Raw genomic sequence first — 18885 nt, 5'->3', positions numbered from 1 at the left:
AAAAATGCAACATACTAATTGATAGAAAATATTCACAATTGATATAACCCTTAAGGGTGTAATATCCAAAATATATAAACAGCTCATACAACTCAACTTTGAAAAAAAACAAGCAATCCCACTAAAAAAAAAACCAATGGGCCAAAGGCCTATATGAACATTTTTCCAAAGAGGACAGGCAGATTGCCAACAGACATATTAAAAGATGCAGAACACCACTAATTATCCAAGATACACAAGTTAATTCCAAAATGAGATATTTCTTCAACCTGTCAAAATGACTGACATCAAAAAGAACACAATTAAACTTAAAAGTTTTTACACAGCAAGATAAACATAAATAGAATGAAAGTGCAACACACAGAATGGGAGAAAATATTTGGAAAAGATGCAACTGACAAGGGATTAATCTCCAAAATATACAATCAACACAAACAACAATATAAAAATTCATTAATGGGATATAACTATTAAAAATAATAAACTAAAAATGAGTAGAAAATCTATACAGGCATCTCTCCAAAGAAGACATAGAGATGGCCAAAACGCACTTGAAAAAAATGCTCAGTACCACTAACTATTAGAGAAATGCAAATCAAAACTACCATTAGGTATCACCTCACACCAATCAGAATAACCATCATCAAAAAGTCCACAGATAATAAATAATAAATACTGGAGAGGATGTGAAGAAAAAGGAACCCTCCTGAACGGTTGGTGGGAATATAAGCTGGTACAACCACTATGGAGAACAGTATGGAGGTTCTGTAAAAACTAAAAGAGTTACATATGATCCTGCAATTCCACTCCTCAGCATGTATATAAAGAAAACAACACATTAGCTCTTATTTGAAGCTGATGATGCAAAATGGATAAAACCTGAAGTCTGTTCCCTAAGCTCTCATTTCTTTCTTAAACAGTAACAAATTCTCTTAGTTTTCTAAGTTTTCTTAGTTTTCTATTTCATTCTCTTAGTTTTCTATTTAATGCTATTAAAGTACTGAACATACATATTCCATTAAAATTTACCTTAAATTATAATTATAAATTGCATTCTCTGAATAAAATAAAACTATTATTAGTAAACATGATTAATCACAATTTATAAATTTCATTAACTACTTTAATATGTTTTATGATGAAAATAGATAGCAAATGCTACGTTTTTATGTTTCTTCAAAGCTCTTTGTGTAAATATAAAGACAAGCCAGTAAGATAGGTGTTATTTTCATTTCCATTTTACATACAAATATTGAGGCACAGGATTTTTTTTTTTTTTGAGACTAAAGTATTATAACAAAAAATGACTCAATGTGTACCAGGCACTTTATTTCATCCTTAAATGAAAGGAAGGAGTTTCTGTTTTAGCTCAGTGGATTCAGAACCCAACTAGTATCCATGAGGGTGAGAGATCATTTCCTGGCTTTGCACATTAGGTTTAGGAGCTATGCATCTGTGGTCACAGATGCAGCTCAGATCTGGCATTGCTGTGGCTGTGGATAAGCCTCAGCTACAGCGCCAATTTGACCTCTAGCCTGAGAACTTCTATATGGTGTAGATGCAGCCCTTAAAAGAAAAAAATTAATTAAATTAAATTAAATTAAATTAATTAGAGAGACATAGAATTCACACTTTCTCTTTTATTTATTTACTTATTTTGACTTTTGCCTTTTCTAGTGCCACTCCCATGGCACATGGATGTTCCCAGGTTATGGATCCAATCAGAGCTGTATCTGCCAGTCTATGCCAGAGCCATAGGAACACAGGATCCGAGCTGCATCTGCAACCTACACCACAGCTCATGGCAATTCCGGATCCTTAGCCCACTGAGCAAGGCTAGGGATCAAACCTGCAACCTCGTGGTTCCTAGACAGTTTCATTAACCACTGAGCCATGAAGGGAACTTCAACACACTTTCTCTTTTAGATGAATAACTTCTGAAGGCATTCTATGGGTATCACATTATTTAAAAAAATATATTTAAAAATAACTTTTCCCAGTTTTGATTTGACTCTAGGTCCTTTTGAACCACATAAAAACTTTCCCTATGTAATGCCTTACTCTATTATCTTAACTTTATTTTTTCATTTTCAGGCTAGGTTATTTTATCTTCATCTGTACCTCTTACCTTCATTCACTAATTGGTCTGAAATACAAATAATTGTGACCCCCTGTATGGTATTTGTGTGTGCCCATGTGTGTGCTGGTGTTATAGAGCAGTAGAATATATGAATTTATAATGGCGTCATGACTTTTCACTTCCCTTTTTTCTATATGGCCCTCTTCATGCATCATATGTCAACTTTGAGAGACCAAGGTAGACAACGAAATTTGCAATGTCCCAGAAATTAAAAAATAAGTGAAAACAAGACAGCCCATGTTGTTTTACTGAATTTATTTCAAGATAAACTTTGATTGGAGAACATGGTTAGAACTCCTAAGATTGATCCACTTGAGGAACAAGGAGCCTTGGCATTCATCTTCCTTGTGACCTACAACAACAACAACAACAAAAAAAAAACAACTTGTAATCTTATATGTGATTATAAGTTTCATTCCACAATAATCATACACTCTCATATTTGATATCTCTACAGGTGCAGCTAAAATATGAATCACTAAATAATCAGGCCATGTCCACAATACATCTTATTCTTCTTAGGCTATCTTGACATGCCATAATTTTCTCATGGCATTTTTCACTTCTGCATTCCTCAATGTGTAGATGAGTGGACTGAGGAAGGGTGTTCCAATGGTATAAAATATTTCCACCATTTTGTCCATGGGAAATGTGCTTGGTGGGGGGAATATATGAATATACATGGATCAAAAAATAATACAACTCCAATGATGTGGGAAGTGCAAGTGGAGAGAGCATTTTTCCTCCCTTATGCACTGTGGTTTCACAGAGGATGCAAGATGACAGTGTATGAGATCATCAGAATTACAAAACTGCTTGCAAAAAGGGCCCCACTGTTAAACACCTGATGGTGTAGTTTCATCACATAAACATCCTTGCAGTCAAGGGCTGACTATCACAGCAATAGTGATCAAATTGGGAGGAGAAAGACAAATACCATTATGATATCACTTATATCTGGAATCTAATACACAGCACATGTGAACCTTTCCACAGAAAAGAAAATCATGGACTTGGAGAATAGGCTTGTGGTTGCCAAGGGTGAGGAGGAGGGATTTGGATGTATTGGGAGCTTGGGGTTAATAGATGGATACTATTGCCTTTGGAATGGATTAGCAATGGGATCCTGCTGTGTAGCACTGTGATCTATGTCTAATCACTTATGATGGAACAAGAAAATGCAAGAAAAAAGAATTATACATGTATGTGTGACTTGGTCACCATGCTGTACAGTAGAAAAAAAATGTATTGGGGAAATAACAACTGAATACAATGAAAAAATTGGATCCACAGAAGGGCAACCTCAAGGCTGAAGATAATCTCAGCCATCAAATGTATAAAAGGCCCTATCCATGCAGGAACAATCAGGGTGACACATACCTGGCAGCCCATGATGGTTGCATAATATAGGGACTTGCAGATTGGCCCTGTAGCCATCCATGGCCATGAGAACAAGGTCAGAGAACTCCACGCATCCAAATAAATGTAGTGCAAATACCTGAGTCAGGCACTCATTATCAGATATTATTTTCTTTGCAGACAGAGAATCCACAATTACTCTAGGGGCTGTGGAAATTGACAAACAGCTATCAGCAATGGACAAATAAAATCGGAAAAAGTACATGGGGCTCCCAAGTGTCCAGCTGGACTTGATGGTCACAATAATAAGCAAATTGCCCACCATGGTTCCACATAGAAATGAAAATTGCAAACACCATTTTCTGCCTCTTATGAGCTTGTGTCAATCATAATAGTCTAAACTCCTTTACACTGTTATTTTTCTGCATCATTTCACTTGAGTGGAAAGCACTGGTTAGAAGAAAATCTGCAAAGGTGAAAAGAAAAAAGTACTCATGAAGTGCATACTACAGTTGGAGGCCAAATGCAAATTCTTGATCATGGAACTTCCACTTTCCAGTGGGTAATACTTTACCTGCTGTACGATGCTTTTATCAGAAGAAAATAGAATTCGTACTGTTTAATCTATTTTCATGATTTCTTATGAAAATAATAAGGATTAGGAAAATAAGACAAAATGTTTCTTTAGATTAAATAAATATTTATTTAGATTATTAGACATAAGTGAAAAAGCTTCTTCAGCTGAATGTTATCAGTTCGTATCAAGGACATATCAATATATGGCAATGTGTTGCAGAGGTAGAACAAACTTCTACATGACTTACTTAATATACTTTTATATTCATAAACAAAGAATCCAATGATAAAACACTCTTCTAGTAAGTATTGTATCAAAGAATAACTGTCTAAACATTTCAGTTATCTTCCATAATAAAACTTAAGTGCATGCACATGTGTCTCCCCCCCCAAAAAAAAAAAATGCACACACAAACACAGGGTAGAAGGTGGAGAGGTGGAGTGAAGAGAAAGAAAAAGAAAAAGAAAATTTTAGTGATGAATACATCATCAGTTGGTTCAATACATTATGAGATTTATGCTAATCCATTGATTTAATTCACCTTATTTTACTTCTCAAAACTTTCTTGTTTATGATTTTAAATTCATCTTCAATAATTAAAATTTATAGGAGTTCCCATCATGTGTCAACAGAAATTAATCTGACTAGTAGCCATGAGGACACAAGTTTGATCCATGGCCTCACTCAGTGGGTTAAGGGTCCCTGAGCTGTGGTGTAGGTTGCAGATGCTGCTCAGATCTGGCTTTACTGTGGCTGTGGCATAGGCCAGAGGCCCTACCTCCAATTTGATCCCTAGCCTGGGAATGTCCATATGCCATGGGTGTGGTCTTATAAAAGACAAAAGAAAAGGGAAACAAAATTTATCATCTTTATGTATGTTGGCCAAAGTAAATTTTATCTCATTCATTATTTTTCTCAGCCTTTCAATATGTTTTCTTAAGACAGAAGTTCTTGCTGAGTCTAAAATGAAGGAAAAATAGGAAAATATTTCCCATAAATCAGAACAGTCACATTTCAGGTTTAAGTTTTAACACCAGGAGTTCAAAAAATGAGCTCATGAAGCTCTAAGACATACCTTAAAATTTTCAATACAATTTTTTGTTACATAAATATTGAATGGCCTTTACTCTCACCTCAAGTAAGAGAAGGTAAAAAATGAAAAGGCAAATAGCATTTATTCATATCTAGCTAAATGGGAAACTCTGGACAAATTGTTTTATGTGCCCTTACATTCTCCAAATAGTAGCATAGTCAATATCAAATCATAAATGCCAAATTGATGGAGTATCTTTATAACTTACCTACCAGACAAAAGCATAATTTTCAAGTATAAATTGATTAATCTTGTTAACTTTAAAAAAATACAGTGAAATAATTGGCCCTATAATCAATTTTAAGAGGCTCTTCTTATTAAATATAATGAAGCCTATGAATCAGAAAGAGAAAGACCAATGGCATATGATATCATTTATATGTGGAATATAATATATGTTACAAAGAAACCTTTCCACAGAAAAGAAAATCATGAACTTGGAGAATAGGCTTGTGGTTGCCAAGGGGGAAAGGGAGGGAGTGGGAGGGACTGGGAGCTTGGGGCAAACAGATGCAGACTGTTGCCTTTGGGATGGATTAGCAATGGGATCCTGCTTTGTAGCACTGGGAACTCTGTCTAGTCACTTATGATGGAACACATAATGTGAGGAAAAAGAATGTATACATGTATGTGTAACTGGGTCACCATGCTATAGGGTAGAATATATATAAATAAATAAATAAATATATATATACACACACACAGCAAATGTATATATATGACAATAAAATAAAATAAAAAATTTTAAAAATATGCTCATATTCACTGTTAAATATGTTTAAATAAAAGCTCCAAGTAGATAACTTATTCAACTATCATTTTAAAATTCCTTGTTCAATTCTTTTGACACATATAATACTGACAAGTACAGGTTGACATACAGAGGGGGTGATAGTCAATCCCACTCACAATTGTGGGAGTCTAAATGGTCACAATCTTCTAAGGGGTAATTTCAACATTATAATATTACAACTACATGTAGGCATGGTTCTAGTGATCCCATTTCTGACAGGTATTCTCACTATCAATGACAAAGCCCATCATTGCAATACTTTCTTTGGTAGCAAAAGATGAGGAAGGACTTAAAATACATCTGAAGGGAACTTAATGTATAAAGGATTGTAGTTATATTGATATTATTTATTGATAAAACCATTCATAAAAGTAAAGCATATCTATATGCAGTGGTGTATAAAGTGTAAAATATGTCCAAAGTATATTCTAAAGTGAAAAATAAGAGGACAGAATTTTATACTAAAATGATGCCTTAATTAAAAACAGGATAATATATATTAAACAATACTCTTTAATATAAATGAATTGTATTGAGAAGGCCAAAAAAAAAACTTGCAGTGTATTCTCTGTGTAAGAAAACAGTTTTCTTAGCATCATTGACATGAACTATACCTAATTTTTAAGATGTGCTCTTTGGTAAAATTTGAAAACACTGTCATGTATTGCATTAAAAAGCTGAAACTTTTTGAAACCTCATCTTAGTTGATGGAGAATTATTTACAGTGGCATATCCCTGAAACATACCAACTGCCTTCTGATGTAGGCAAGAAGGACAGCAATATTTTGGGGAGAACATAAGACTCAAGAGCATGAATAAGATGCTGAGACAACTATAGAATTAAGGGATTCAGCAGTTTTTAACCACATAGTAAAATAGCACACTACATCTAACTAAAGATTCACTGGTTTTCTGGGATGTTTTCCTAATCTGCTCTGGTCAAAGTTCTTCAACAATCAAATGAAAAATTGTTTGTAGTTTATACATTCTAAGAAGGTTCTATAAATACATCTTCACGTATATCTATATATTTTACTTGTATACATATATATATATATAGGGAGAGATATAGGTAGATGAACACATGTGTATAATTCACATGTCTATTTATATAATTATATTGATATAAACCTATTAGAATCACATATACAAATGATGCATATTAGAATGAGCTTATGTAAGTATCAGAGTTTTTGTCCATAAACTACTGAACTTAAGCATCTAAAAAACAGTAACTGCTTAACAAATATTTGTTGCATGAAGGAATGCTTTAATAAAATACCCCATGGATGCAATCTGATAGTGTTTTGCACTGTGCTATGCTCAGATGACTTTGAGGAAAAGGGAAGCCTGCATCCTACTGTATCCACCACCATTTATCATATCTAAGGAGCATATCCTAAACCTTTCAAGCAGATATCATTTCTATATGCTTCTCCCTAACATCCTCAGCTCCAATAACCCTTGCCTAGCGGAGCTCATTTCCATTAGCAGCTGTTGCTTAAGTTCTTTATTTCCATTATCGTACTTTGTAATATAAAACAACTATAAATGTCATAAACTTTCTATCCTTCCACAAATGAGTAATATGTATTAGACACTCACAATGACATTGACCAGATTCCCTTTCTCCAAGTATTGCATAAGACTAACTTAACCCCCAAAACAAATATTACCAGCTTTGTAAGAGTCCATGGAGAGGTTAGCTTACTCAGTTGTCCTTTTTTCATCCCAAGGCCATTTTGACACTCTTTACTCAAAAGAGAATTTTTTAAAAATTATGCTAAAATTCTGTTACCTGGTACCAGGAACTCTTTGATCTCACAACGAGGCTTAGATTCTCACTTGTGTGCAAGAGGATAGACTAAGTAGATCCCAGATTCATCCCCTACTAACTGAAACTCATACTCACACAAGATATTGACTGGGGAAGTCCATGTCTTTGGCATTCTCCATAAGAATATTTAAACATAGGTGATACAAAATATAGAAGTCTAGGGAGGATCATTCCCTAAAGTGTCACTTGCTTTCACACATTCATATACTAATGTGGATATGTCAAATGGTCACAGGCGCCAAATGAAAGAGTCCCCAAAGTCCAAAGCTGGAAAAAAAATCAGCAACAAAGTTAAATTGAGGTATAAAATTGAGTATAAAAAATTGAGTAAAAAAAATCCATGAGTTATAATGATACAAATGACTTAATAAATAGCTAAAGAAATAGGAATAGTCAAAAGAATACCAAAAGAATGTTTTATCTGTATGCTCTGTCATAAACTCTCCACTACATAAGTGTAAGCTGTTCACACACTTAAGTGACTTTTTTCCAAAGAACACATATGGAATGAGGGAAAACAGTAAATTTACAAAACAGAATTATGACAGGAACTCCCATTGTGTCTCATAATATTAAAGATGCTGACATAGTAATCCTAAGGATTCCGATTCCGTCACTGGTCTGACTCAGTGGGCTAAGCACCCTGCATTGCTACAGGCTGTGGCTCATCTCATAGATGGGGCTTGGATCCAGTGTAGCTGTGGTTGTGGTGTAGGTTGGCAGCTGCATCTCTGATTCCATGCCTACTCTAGGGACTTTGATATGCTGCAGGTGCAGCCCTAAAAAATAAGTAAAGCAAAAGATAATTATGACAAATATTTCCATAGTTTAGTTTATCAATCTTAAGATCAATAGTCACATTGAGAGTGTGTACCCACAGATGTGATGTGAGGAAAATGGCACTTGATCTCTGTGGTCTTTCTCCCAATAACTCAGCCCTGGTTTAATTGCAAGTAAAATACCAATGAGTGTTTTTATACAAAAAGTCTGACTAGTCCTCCTCAGGACTGATAAGATCATCCAAAACAAGAAAAGTCAGAGGAAGTGTCACTGTTTGGATGAGCTCAGGAAAGCTTGACAACTGAATGAATATAATTTCCTGAATCAGATTCTGGAGGAGAAAAAAATGGCATCATTAAAGACTAATGAATCTGGCTAATGTGTGAATTCTAGTTAAAATCATGTAATAATGGTGGTTAATTAATTTTGACAAATCTACCAGATGATAATGGGGAAACAATGTGAGATATATGGAAACTCTCTGTATTATTTCTACAAACTACCTGTCAGTAAAAATCTGTTATAAAGTTTATTAGAAATGAATGGCTTATTTTATTTAACATGTCCTCACAATTCATCTGTGTTTTCATATGGGTCAGTCTCCTTACTTTACAATGTTGAATAATCTTCTATTTACTGTATACTACAGTTTATTTATCTACTCATGTGTGGCTGGATACTTTGGTTTCTAGAACATTTTGGCTCTTCTGAATAATACTGTTAGAAACATAGTTGTACAAGTATCTTTTTGTGTGTGTGTGTTTTTAGGGCCACACACACAGCATATGGAGGTTCCCAGGCTAGGGGTCTAATTGGAGCTATAGCCACCGGCTATGCCAGAGCCACAGCAACTTGGGATCTGAGCCACGTCTGTTGCCTACACCACAGCTCATGGCAATGCTGGATCCTTAACCCACTGAGCAAGGCCAGGGATCGAACCTGCAACCTCATAGTTCCTAGTTGGATTTGTTAACCAATGAGCCATGATGGGAACTCCAGTACACGTATCTTTTTGAGTTCTTGCTTTCTATTCTTTTGAGTATATACTCAGACCTAGAAATTCTGGATCATATGGTAATACTATTTTTAAGTTTTTGAGTTATGTCATACTATCTTTCACAGTAGCTGCACTATTTTACTTCCCAAGAAACAGTGCACAAGTAAGATTAATGATTTTGGACATGCTTTCATGTATTTATTGTCTGTTGGTAAATCTTCTTTAAAAAAATGCCCTTTTAAGTTTTTTGCCTATTTACTCACTGGGTCATTATTTGTTATTGAGTTGTAAAAATTCATTTTACGTTTCCAACAGTAACCCCAGATAAGAATTTATTTCCTTCCTTTCTGTGAGTTTCCTTTTCCCTGTTGGCTGTGATACGCAGAAGTTTTAAGTTTTGATATAGTCCAATTTACCTATGTTTCCTTCTTTTGCCTTTGTTTTTGTGTCATTCAAAACAAATCATTTATTAATCTAATGTCTTGAATTTAGTTTCTAATTTTTCTAAATGTTTGCTAGTGTTAGCTCTGATGTTAAGTTCTTTTATCCATGTGAGTGTATTGTGACTATTATGTAAGTTAATGGCCTACCATTATTATTTTGCATATAGAGGCCTAGTGTTGGCCAATAAATTTGTCGACAAAACTGTTCTTTCTCAACTGGATGGTCTTGGAATTGTTTTAGAAAGTTTTTTGAATATTCATGTAATAGTTTATTTGGGGGCTTTCTAATCGATTCCACTGCTCTATATGCCTGTCTTTATGTCAAAAGCACACTTTTTTGATTACTATAATTTTACTGTAAGTTTTAAAATCAGGGCATATAATATGACCACCTTTGTTTTACTTTTCAATATTATTTTGGCTATGGGGTCCCTTGATATTCCATATGAAGTTTTAAATCTTTCCACATTGGCAAAACATGTCATTTTAAGTGATTTTTTCCACATGTGCAAAAAGAGATTGTATCAAATCTGTATTGTCTTAGGTATTATTGATATCTTAACAAATTTGTTTCCCTATCAATGATATTGTGACATGTTTAAGAACCAATAGCAGATTTTTTCTAGTCATCCATCCATTGTTTTAATGGGAAATAAGGTTGTATAATAAAACATATCAATTTCCTTATAGGATCCTGTTAAATTTAAGCCTTAAATAAATAAATCTATTTAAATGTGATCATTACAAATATTGTACTTTATTCTAATTTATTTTCATTTATGTCCTACTTTATAAAATATATATATATGTATATATACATATACATATATATAATTTTATGTGTCAAATAATGTTAACTCTGTGTTTATTTATATTATCAAAGCAGATTTTAGAAATTGGGGAAATAATGCTGAACAAAATAAATAAAATCACATTCTGAGTTGTTCTTACCAAATTATTATTCTGACATATGTTCAGGCAGTGACCCCAATCTTATGGGTTTCATTTGCATTATGGAAAATTTGCTTCCAAGGGGACCTTTGGCAATACTTTTATTTTCTTTTTAGGACCACACCTGCAGTATGTGGAATTTCCCATGCTATTGGGGTTGAATCGGAGCTACGGTTTCTGGTCTACACCACAGCCACAGCAACTCAGGATCTGAGCCATGTCTGTGACCTACAACACATCTCATGGCAACACCAGATCCTTAAGCCACTGCCTAAGGCCAGGGATTGAACCCATTACCTCCTGGATCCTAGTTGGTTTCATTTCAGCTGAGCCACAATGAGAACTCCTGAATACATTTTGATTATCATAAACAGGATGGTACTACTAGAATCCAGTGAGTAGAGACCAGGGAGGCAGCCGACCACTCTAAAATGTAAAGAATATGAGTTCCGTAGTGGATCAACAGGTTATAGATCTGGCATTTCACTGTGGTGAGGATTTGATCTCTCACCCAAGAATTTTGTATACCAAGATACAGCAAATTGACACAAAATGTTTTACTAATTTACAGGGTGGAGCTTTTCTCTTCATCTTCTCCCAACAAGAGTACTGGCAAAAAATACCAATAGTGCTGATTTTAGAAATTCTGAGCTAGGTAAAGTCGTAATAATTTTATAGTTTGCAAATACATTGTAGTTTACTTATTTTAGGCTTCTTTTTAGAAGTTTAATATCTTTCAATTCTTTTTTTTTCTTTTATGGCCACCACATGGCATATGGAACTCCTGGGTCAGGGATCAGAACCAAGCCACAGTTATGACATACACCACAACTGTAGTAACACTGGATCCTTTAATCCACTGTGTTGGGCAGTGGATCAGACTTGAGTCCTGGCTCTGCAGAGATGCCTCTGATCCCTTTGCACCACAGCAGGAACTCCAAATCCTAGGGCATTTTAGTACATTGGGGAATAAATTTGTAAAACCATATAATTGAACACATTCATATTTAATTAGAACAAATAGCAATGTATCAGTTATAAATTACAGTATGTTCTGTATGTCATACTTAACAGAGTTTGCAGCCAAATAAAAGAAAGTATGGATTCTCAAACAATATTCTCTCTGACTCTCTTGCCTTATGCTATTAAAGTGGAAAACATTATCCTGTGTGTTTCAAGAAAATATTTTTGTTTACTTCTGAGAAAACAAAATTTACTCCTTGACATACTCCTTGGGAATTAAGTATTTAATTAATCCTTTAAATATGAAAAAAAAATTCTGATGTTACTGGAAAATTTGGTAGTTTTTTTTCAACTCATGCCATCAAAATCCTTTGCCCCTGACCTCCAGAGCTCAGTGTAAGGACAAGTAAGATATAGAATCAAAACATTATTGCTGACCTGAATTAGAGATGTTTGTTAAAATGCAGGTGTTTTTACAGAGGGAACATAGGTTTTACTTTTTTAGTTTGTATGTTGTATTACTTCCTTATGACTGAAATGTTATAAAGTTTCTCAACATTCTCTCATACCATAGATAAGATAAAAATAAAGCTAATTGGAATTCCCATTGTGGTTCAGTGGGTTAACAACACAACTTAGTGTCCTTGAGGATGCAAGTTTGATCTCTGGTCTTACTCAGTGGGATAAAGATCTGACTAGCCAAGGAACTTCCAAATGCTGCAGCCAAAAAAGAAAAACAAAAACTAGGATTTTGCCGCAGTACATAATTTTTCCTACTGAGATAAAATATTTTATGGACTACATCATCATTTTTGTTTCTTGTGTTCTTGAGCAAACTGAAGGAAAATGACCTGACACCAACTTCAAGCACCTTCCCACCTCACAGAGACAGAAAATGTGTCAGGTATCCTGTTCTTATCACTCATTCCATTCTGAGGTAAATCCAGCTACATCAGCCTTGTTGTTGATAAGTAGGATATACTGCTTATTTATAGTATTAGAGAAGCAATGATCCTTCCTCCTTTAGCAGATTGATTCCAATAGTGGTATGCCATGGCTAAACCCTGGGTTCTAACATTTTTTTCCTGCAAACTCATAATTCTTTATTTGGGAGGATACCAGCTTCTCCTACAGCTTGATATTTATATTGAAAAATAAGACATCATTGAGACCATGCAAGAGAACAGAATACTGGCATTGACAAAAAAGGACATCACCACATCTCTGGATGAGCAAAGGCTAAGAGCCTAGTCTTGGAGCTGTAAACAATGCCAGGACATGAGACCTAGCTGCCACTTCAGCATCTATTCTGATTGTTTGTCACTGTTACAAAACTTAGTAGGTAAAAACAATAACCATTCATTTATCTTAGGAATCTACCATATGGATAGAACTGGATAGAGATTAAGTCTCTGCTTTCTAATATCTGGTATGTCATTTACCAGATTGGCTGGAGCTTGGCTGAGCATCTCTTTTTCAGGGCATTTCCTTGTAAACTTTTAAGGTGTTTTCTTCAACAAGACCGCCTCAGACTAGTTCATGAGCAAATGACCCAAAAGACCAAGGTTGATGCTGCTAGCTTCTCATGTAATAGCCTTGGAAATTCCATAGAATAATTCCTGTTGTCTCCTATGGGAAAGAAAATCACTATAGCCACCAGGATTCAAGAAGAAGAGTGTCAATGATTTTTACAGCCACATTTAATCCGTGATAGCACTCTATTGCCATTTAATCTCTTTATTTTCTTTTTATGGCTGTACTTGCTGCATATTGAAGTTTTCAGGTTAGGGGTCAAATCAGATCTGCAGCTAGAGCCTACACCACATCCATGGCAACAGTTGATCTGAGTCACATCTGTGATCCACACCAACGTTTGTGGCAATACTGGATCCTTAACACTCTGAGCAAGGCCAGGGATCAAACTCACATCCTTACCAAGACTACATTGGGTCCTTAATGTGCTTAGCCACAATGGGAACTCCATAATTCATTCTCTCAACCTCTCAACTCTATATTTTTCATAGCAGTTTACAAAAAAGCAACCAGGAGGGATTTGTTTTGGATAAGTTAGCCCTTGATTCTAATTCCTCAGTTTTCATCCAATGGTGTTTTCCATGATTTATACCTTACTATGTCAGCGATCCATACCCTTGTAAATAAAAATGACTGTAAGCCTAAACTGAGACATTGCACATGGACACAGGTATGTATATTTATAACAGTACACATATATTTTTTCCTATATATAGGTAAAGAAGCTGTTGAAGCCCTCCAGCGAACCAGGGGCCAATCCATCGGAAAATCCTCCAGGAAAAGATCTCAAAGGATGTGCAGTCAGGAACTTTCCCAGTGCAGGAGACTGTTGATCCTGAGCTATATACATCATGATGTGTCAGCCAGAATGCATATACCTCCATGGCTGCATGACAGAATAATTTTGAAGTGTAAAAATGTCCAGGGCAAGCATTCCAGGCTAATTCACATGCCTCCAAGAACTGGATGGTCTTCCTGGCAGACCCAATTTTTTTTTTAGCTCAGGTAGCTCCCTACCAGTAAAATGACTCAACATAGAAAAGAATGAAATAATGCCATTTGCAGCAATATGGATGGAACTAAAGATGATCATGCTAGGTAAGATAAATCAGAAAGAGAAAGAAAATACCTTATGATATTATTTACAAATGGAATCTAAAATATGACACAATTTTACTTACCTATGAAACAGAAACAGACTCACAGACATAGAGAACAAACTTGTTGTTGCCAAGGAGGTGGAGGGTGGAGAGGGATGGATTGAGAGTTGGGATTAGCAGGTGCAAACTATTAGGTATAGGATGGGTAATCAACAAAGTCTTATTCTATAGTATAAAAACTATATTCAATATCCCCAGATAAACCATAATGGAAAAGAATATAAAAATAATTTATATGTATATATAACTGAATCACTGTACTATATATCAGAAATTGACACAACATTATAAATAAACTATACTTCCATTGAAAAATAAAATCACTGTTTGAGTTATAGGTAGATCATTTGTATGTCATAATACTTACAAAGTTCTTCCCATTAGTGTTGAAGCCAAAGTATTACTCTGATGTTGGAAAGACCTGGAAAAATGAACATGGTTGAATAACCAACTCCAGAGTACCGGCCATCTCCACATTTGACTAATAAGGATAGACATTTTTCACATGTGAATACTAGCCTTATAGGAACACATCCACCACTGAAGGCATCACGTGAGTCAACTTGGCAGGGGCTGTTACTCCATCATGGATGTAAATATTGCAGGACTGTACTGAAAACTGGCTACGGTGTCAGGACCTGCATCATTGCTCATAAGCCCCTACCAGTGACTATCTTCTCTATTTTAACTTAGATGGCTGTGGTAGGCAGAATAGTGCCCAAAGGTCCCACCTCAACATTTATAAATGAGTAAACATCAGCCCTTCCCCAGACCTAACCAAGATCAAGGACCTATGGTCCAAACCTTATTCTTGCAAATACATAAGTTTGGTCAGTATCAGTCTTCATGGTTAAGGCATGGATCAGTCAGGGGAATGGAATCCAATTGATGAGGCTGAAGCTTTGTGGCATGTCAGGACCTGTGGCTCAACCACTGCTTCATATCCTCAGTGTGTTCCTTGCATTTAGTGTTTTTTGGTAGTTTATTTTTATATTTCAATAAAGTATATGTTACACAATCTTGCCTGAAATGAACCATTCAGGGTTAAAAATAAATGGATTTTAATATTGAATTTATAAAACATTTAGGTTTGTATGAAAATTTTTATCATTTTCATTACTTATTACATAGCATTCAAGGATAATAAAGCTGTTTTGAGATTTCAGATGTGAGAAATGTATGGCAAGGGTATGAAAAGTACATTAGTCAAGGTGCAACTTAAATATTAATATACACATATTCTATAATCCATATCTATTTAACATGAGCATTAGCCCCCTTTTTCTTGTTAATTTCCCTTGACAGTACATCCTGACTGTTGGACAGTTGTTCTCAACTGTGGGTGATGCTGTTCTCCAAGTCACACTAGGCATCCAGTGTCACTGCCATGTGGGTGGCAGTGGCATTTGGGGGTAGAATGCAGTGATGCTGTCGTCCTACAGTGCAAAGTATGGCCCCCAACAAAGATTTCTCCAGCTGAAACATGGGCACTTCCAGTTTTTCTCCAGCCCAAGCATAGCACCCATCATAGAGTATGACCTATATGAACCAAGCTCTGTTTTACAGACTTCTGGCCTACATGCAGGAATTCTGAAAGCAGATTTGCTAATCTTCAAAGTCTGTTTTAATGACTTAACCTAATGAATGTTTACCAAAAGCAATGTTCCTAGAATGATTAAACCAAAGAATTAACTTACAGTGACAGAAATCAGGATATATACAATTTAATGCCTTTGAACCTGCTCAACTATACTATCTTTTAATACAGAAAGTTAATTTGACCTGTTTTGAAGTGGAAAAGAAAATAGATTCCATTGTGCATTTTTCTGGATTATGAAAAAATTTAAAGATATTCCAAGTACCAGGAAAACAGCAAAAAGTGCTACAAGTCTTCTAAAAATGTTTATAATAATATATTGAAAATGAAGATCCTCACTCATCCAAACTTGCCATGACCATTTATTTATTTATTTATTTAAATATGTTAAATTAAGTTTATTTGCTCTCTTTTTCCACAATCATTTCTCAATTTTTTTTTTTTTTTTGCAAGTAGCGGTGCACATATATGGGGAGTAGGAAAAAAAAAATGAAGAATTCTCTTCCATACCAATTCTGGTTGTAAAATGTCAGTATTTCTAATGAAAGTACAATGGGGAAACACATTTTTTAAATTCATTTAATCTTACTAAGTAGAGGAATTCTTCAGTACTTTACAGTCATTCATCTCCACTTTTACATTCTTTGTATTTTCTCATTAACAAACTGATTCAAGTGACTTAACTTATCCCACCATTGAAAGAGAAAAGATCTGCAATTATTTGAAGCCACAGAGTTATCTTAATTTCACCACTAGCTGCCTTATTCAGAAGTTCCTTTAGTTCTTCCTTTGATATATAACAATAGCTTTTAGTCTCTGTGGGCTCTGGATTCAAGGTTACATTCTTCCCTCACCATCAAAATGTAATCAATTTCATGTTCTCTCCAGATATCATCAGATTGAGTCTTAAAGTGCATTTGTGTCAGATAATTGCTTTCTTCTGGAGGAACATCTTCCATAGGAATTCTAAGTTCAGGCCTCTGTGCTGCTTTTCTAATACCAATTGTGTCATTTTCTTCATGCTCTTTTGGGATACTTAATGGATGACTAAAACAAGTATTAGTGAAGCAATATGGAAAAATAATTTTTGAATCTGATCCCTATTGTAGCAGAAGTTTATTTTCAATGTTGAGTAATAGGAAGACACTAAAACCCTGATGCAGTAATCCTTTCTCAATGTTCTTCAGGTGACATATCTTCTTGATCTCTGCCCTGATCCTTCCGTCCTTCTTGTCCATGAGGATGTACTCTCCATCAACAGCTGCACCTGCTGTACATCTAGTTGGTCTGTGTTTATCTTGGCCATCGTAGGCAAACTTGCACATGGTCCTGGAGACCTGGGTCCAGAAGCTGCAGGAAGAGGCTGGTGCCACATTTCCCCCATGGTCAGATAGCTCTACCCCTTCTAGCCCACAGGACAACCTCTCAATTCAAAGCTCAGGCCCTAGGGTTTCTTCCTCAAACAGGTAAGGGGAAGAACTCCCTGACCAACAGTCAGTGAGCCCATGCCCTCAGCATGCCAAACCCCAAATGCTAAGCCCAGGACACACTTCTGCCCCCAGAATCTGGCCTCTAAACCTCAGCCAAAAAGCTGTTGCATTTATAATTGTCATGACTACTATCTCTTTCTACCTAAAACTGTAAAGATATAACAACTAAAGAATACAAATATAAAAAATAAAATGTATTAATTGTGTCAAATATAAATAATAATATAAAATATCATATTAAGTTTTTTAACTAATAGTTACAATTTTTTTAAGTGCTGCACCTGCAGCATATGGAAATTCCAAAGTTAGGGGTCCAATTGGTATGATAGCTGCCAGCCTAAACCACAGCCACAGCAAAATAATCCAAGGTGCATCAGTGACCTACACCACATTTCTGGCAATGCTGGATTCTTAACACACCGAGCAAGGCCAGGGTTCAAACCTGCATCTTTGTATATACTAGCAAGATTCATAACCCACTGAGCCATAAGCGGAAGCCCTGGTAACTAAGTTTTTTTACAGTGCAGCATATAAGACATTCTATTAGTCACTGCTAAACATAGAAAGATCTTCAACTATGGTAATTTGATAAAAGACTTGTACAATGAGGTAGAATATGGGAGGTAGATATTTTTAATCTAGAAAATTGTGTTAAAGAATAACTTTTTCTAGATGGTACAGTTTACTAAGCATAGGTCTAGAGGGTTAAAAAAGGTAAGGTGTATTCTAAGAATAACATACTAGGAAATCCTCTTAAAGTTTTAAATTTCCAATCAAACTTGAGTTGTAAATCATTATTGACATAATTAAACTTGATGCTAATGAAAGTTACAAAAGTTTTGTTCTTCATTAAAAAATTTTTGTTAGCATTAGTTTAATATCCATTATTTTAGTATAATTGCTATACATAAAATGAAATCAAAGAGAACATAATGGTGGGTTTGTCTGAACACAATATCACATTGCTCTATTTTTCAGAGACAGATACACAAATTCTAGAGTCTCTCTCTTCTGTTTTATAGATTAATTTTCCTGTTTCTTTTTCCTGAATCAAGTTGAAAGCTCATAAGGTTGTCTGTTCTTCAAGTGTGGATGGGGAAACAGGTTTGCTGAGGCCTAGAAGATATGTAGGTTTTCTTTCCTTTGTGATGTAGTGACTCAGAGTGTGGATG

At 35.2% G+C, this 18885-nt stretch overlaps 2 pseudogenes; both read right to left on the bottom strand.

The window, feature by feature from the left end:
• Positions 1-2658: 2658 nt before the first annotated feature.
• LOC110258416 lies at positions 2659-3927 on the bottom strand (annotated as a pseudogene).
• A 12931-nt stretch (positions 3928-16858) lies between these two features.
• LOC110258436 lies at positions 16859-17529 on the bottom strand (annotated as a pseudogene).
• Positions 17530-18885: the final 1356 nt, after the last annotated feature.

Source organism: Sus scrofa, unplaced genomic scaffold (genome assembly GCF_000003025.6).
Source record: "Sus scrofa isolate TJ Tabasco breed Duroc unplaced genomic scaffold, Sscrofa11.1 Contig2026, whole genome shotgun sequence".
In the NCBI taxonomy this organism is placed as follows: Eukaryota; Metazoa; Chordata; class Mammalia; order Artiodactyla; family Suidae; genus Sus; species Sus scrofa.
This window is presented reverse-complemented; position numbering and strand designations above follow the sequence as displayed.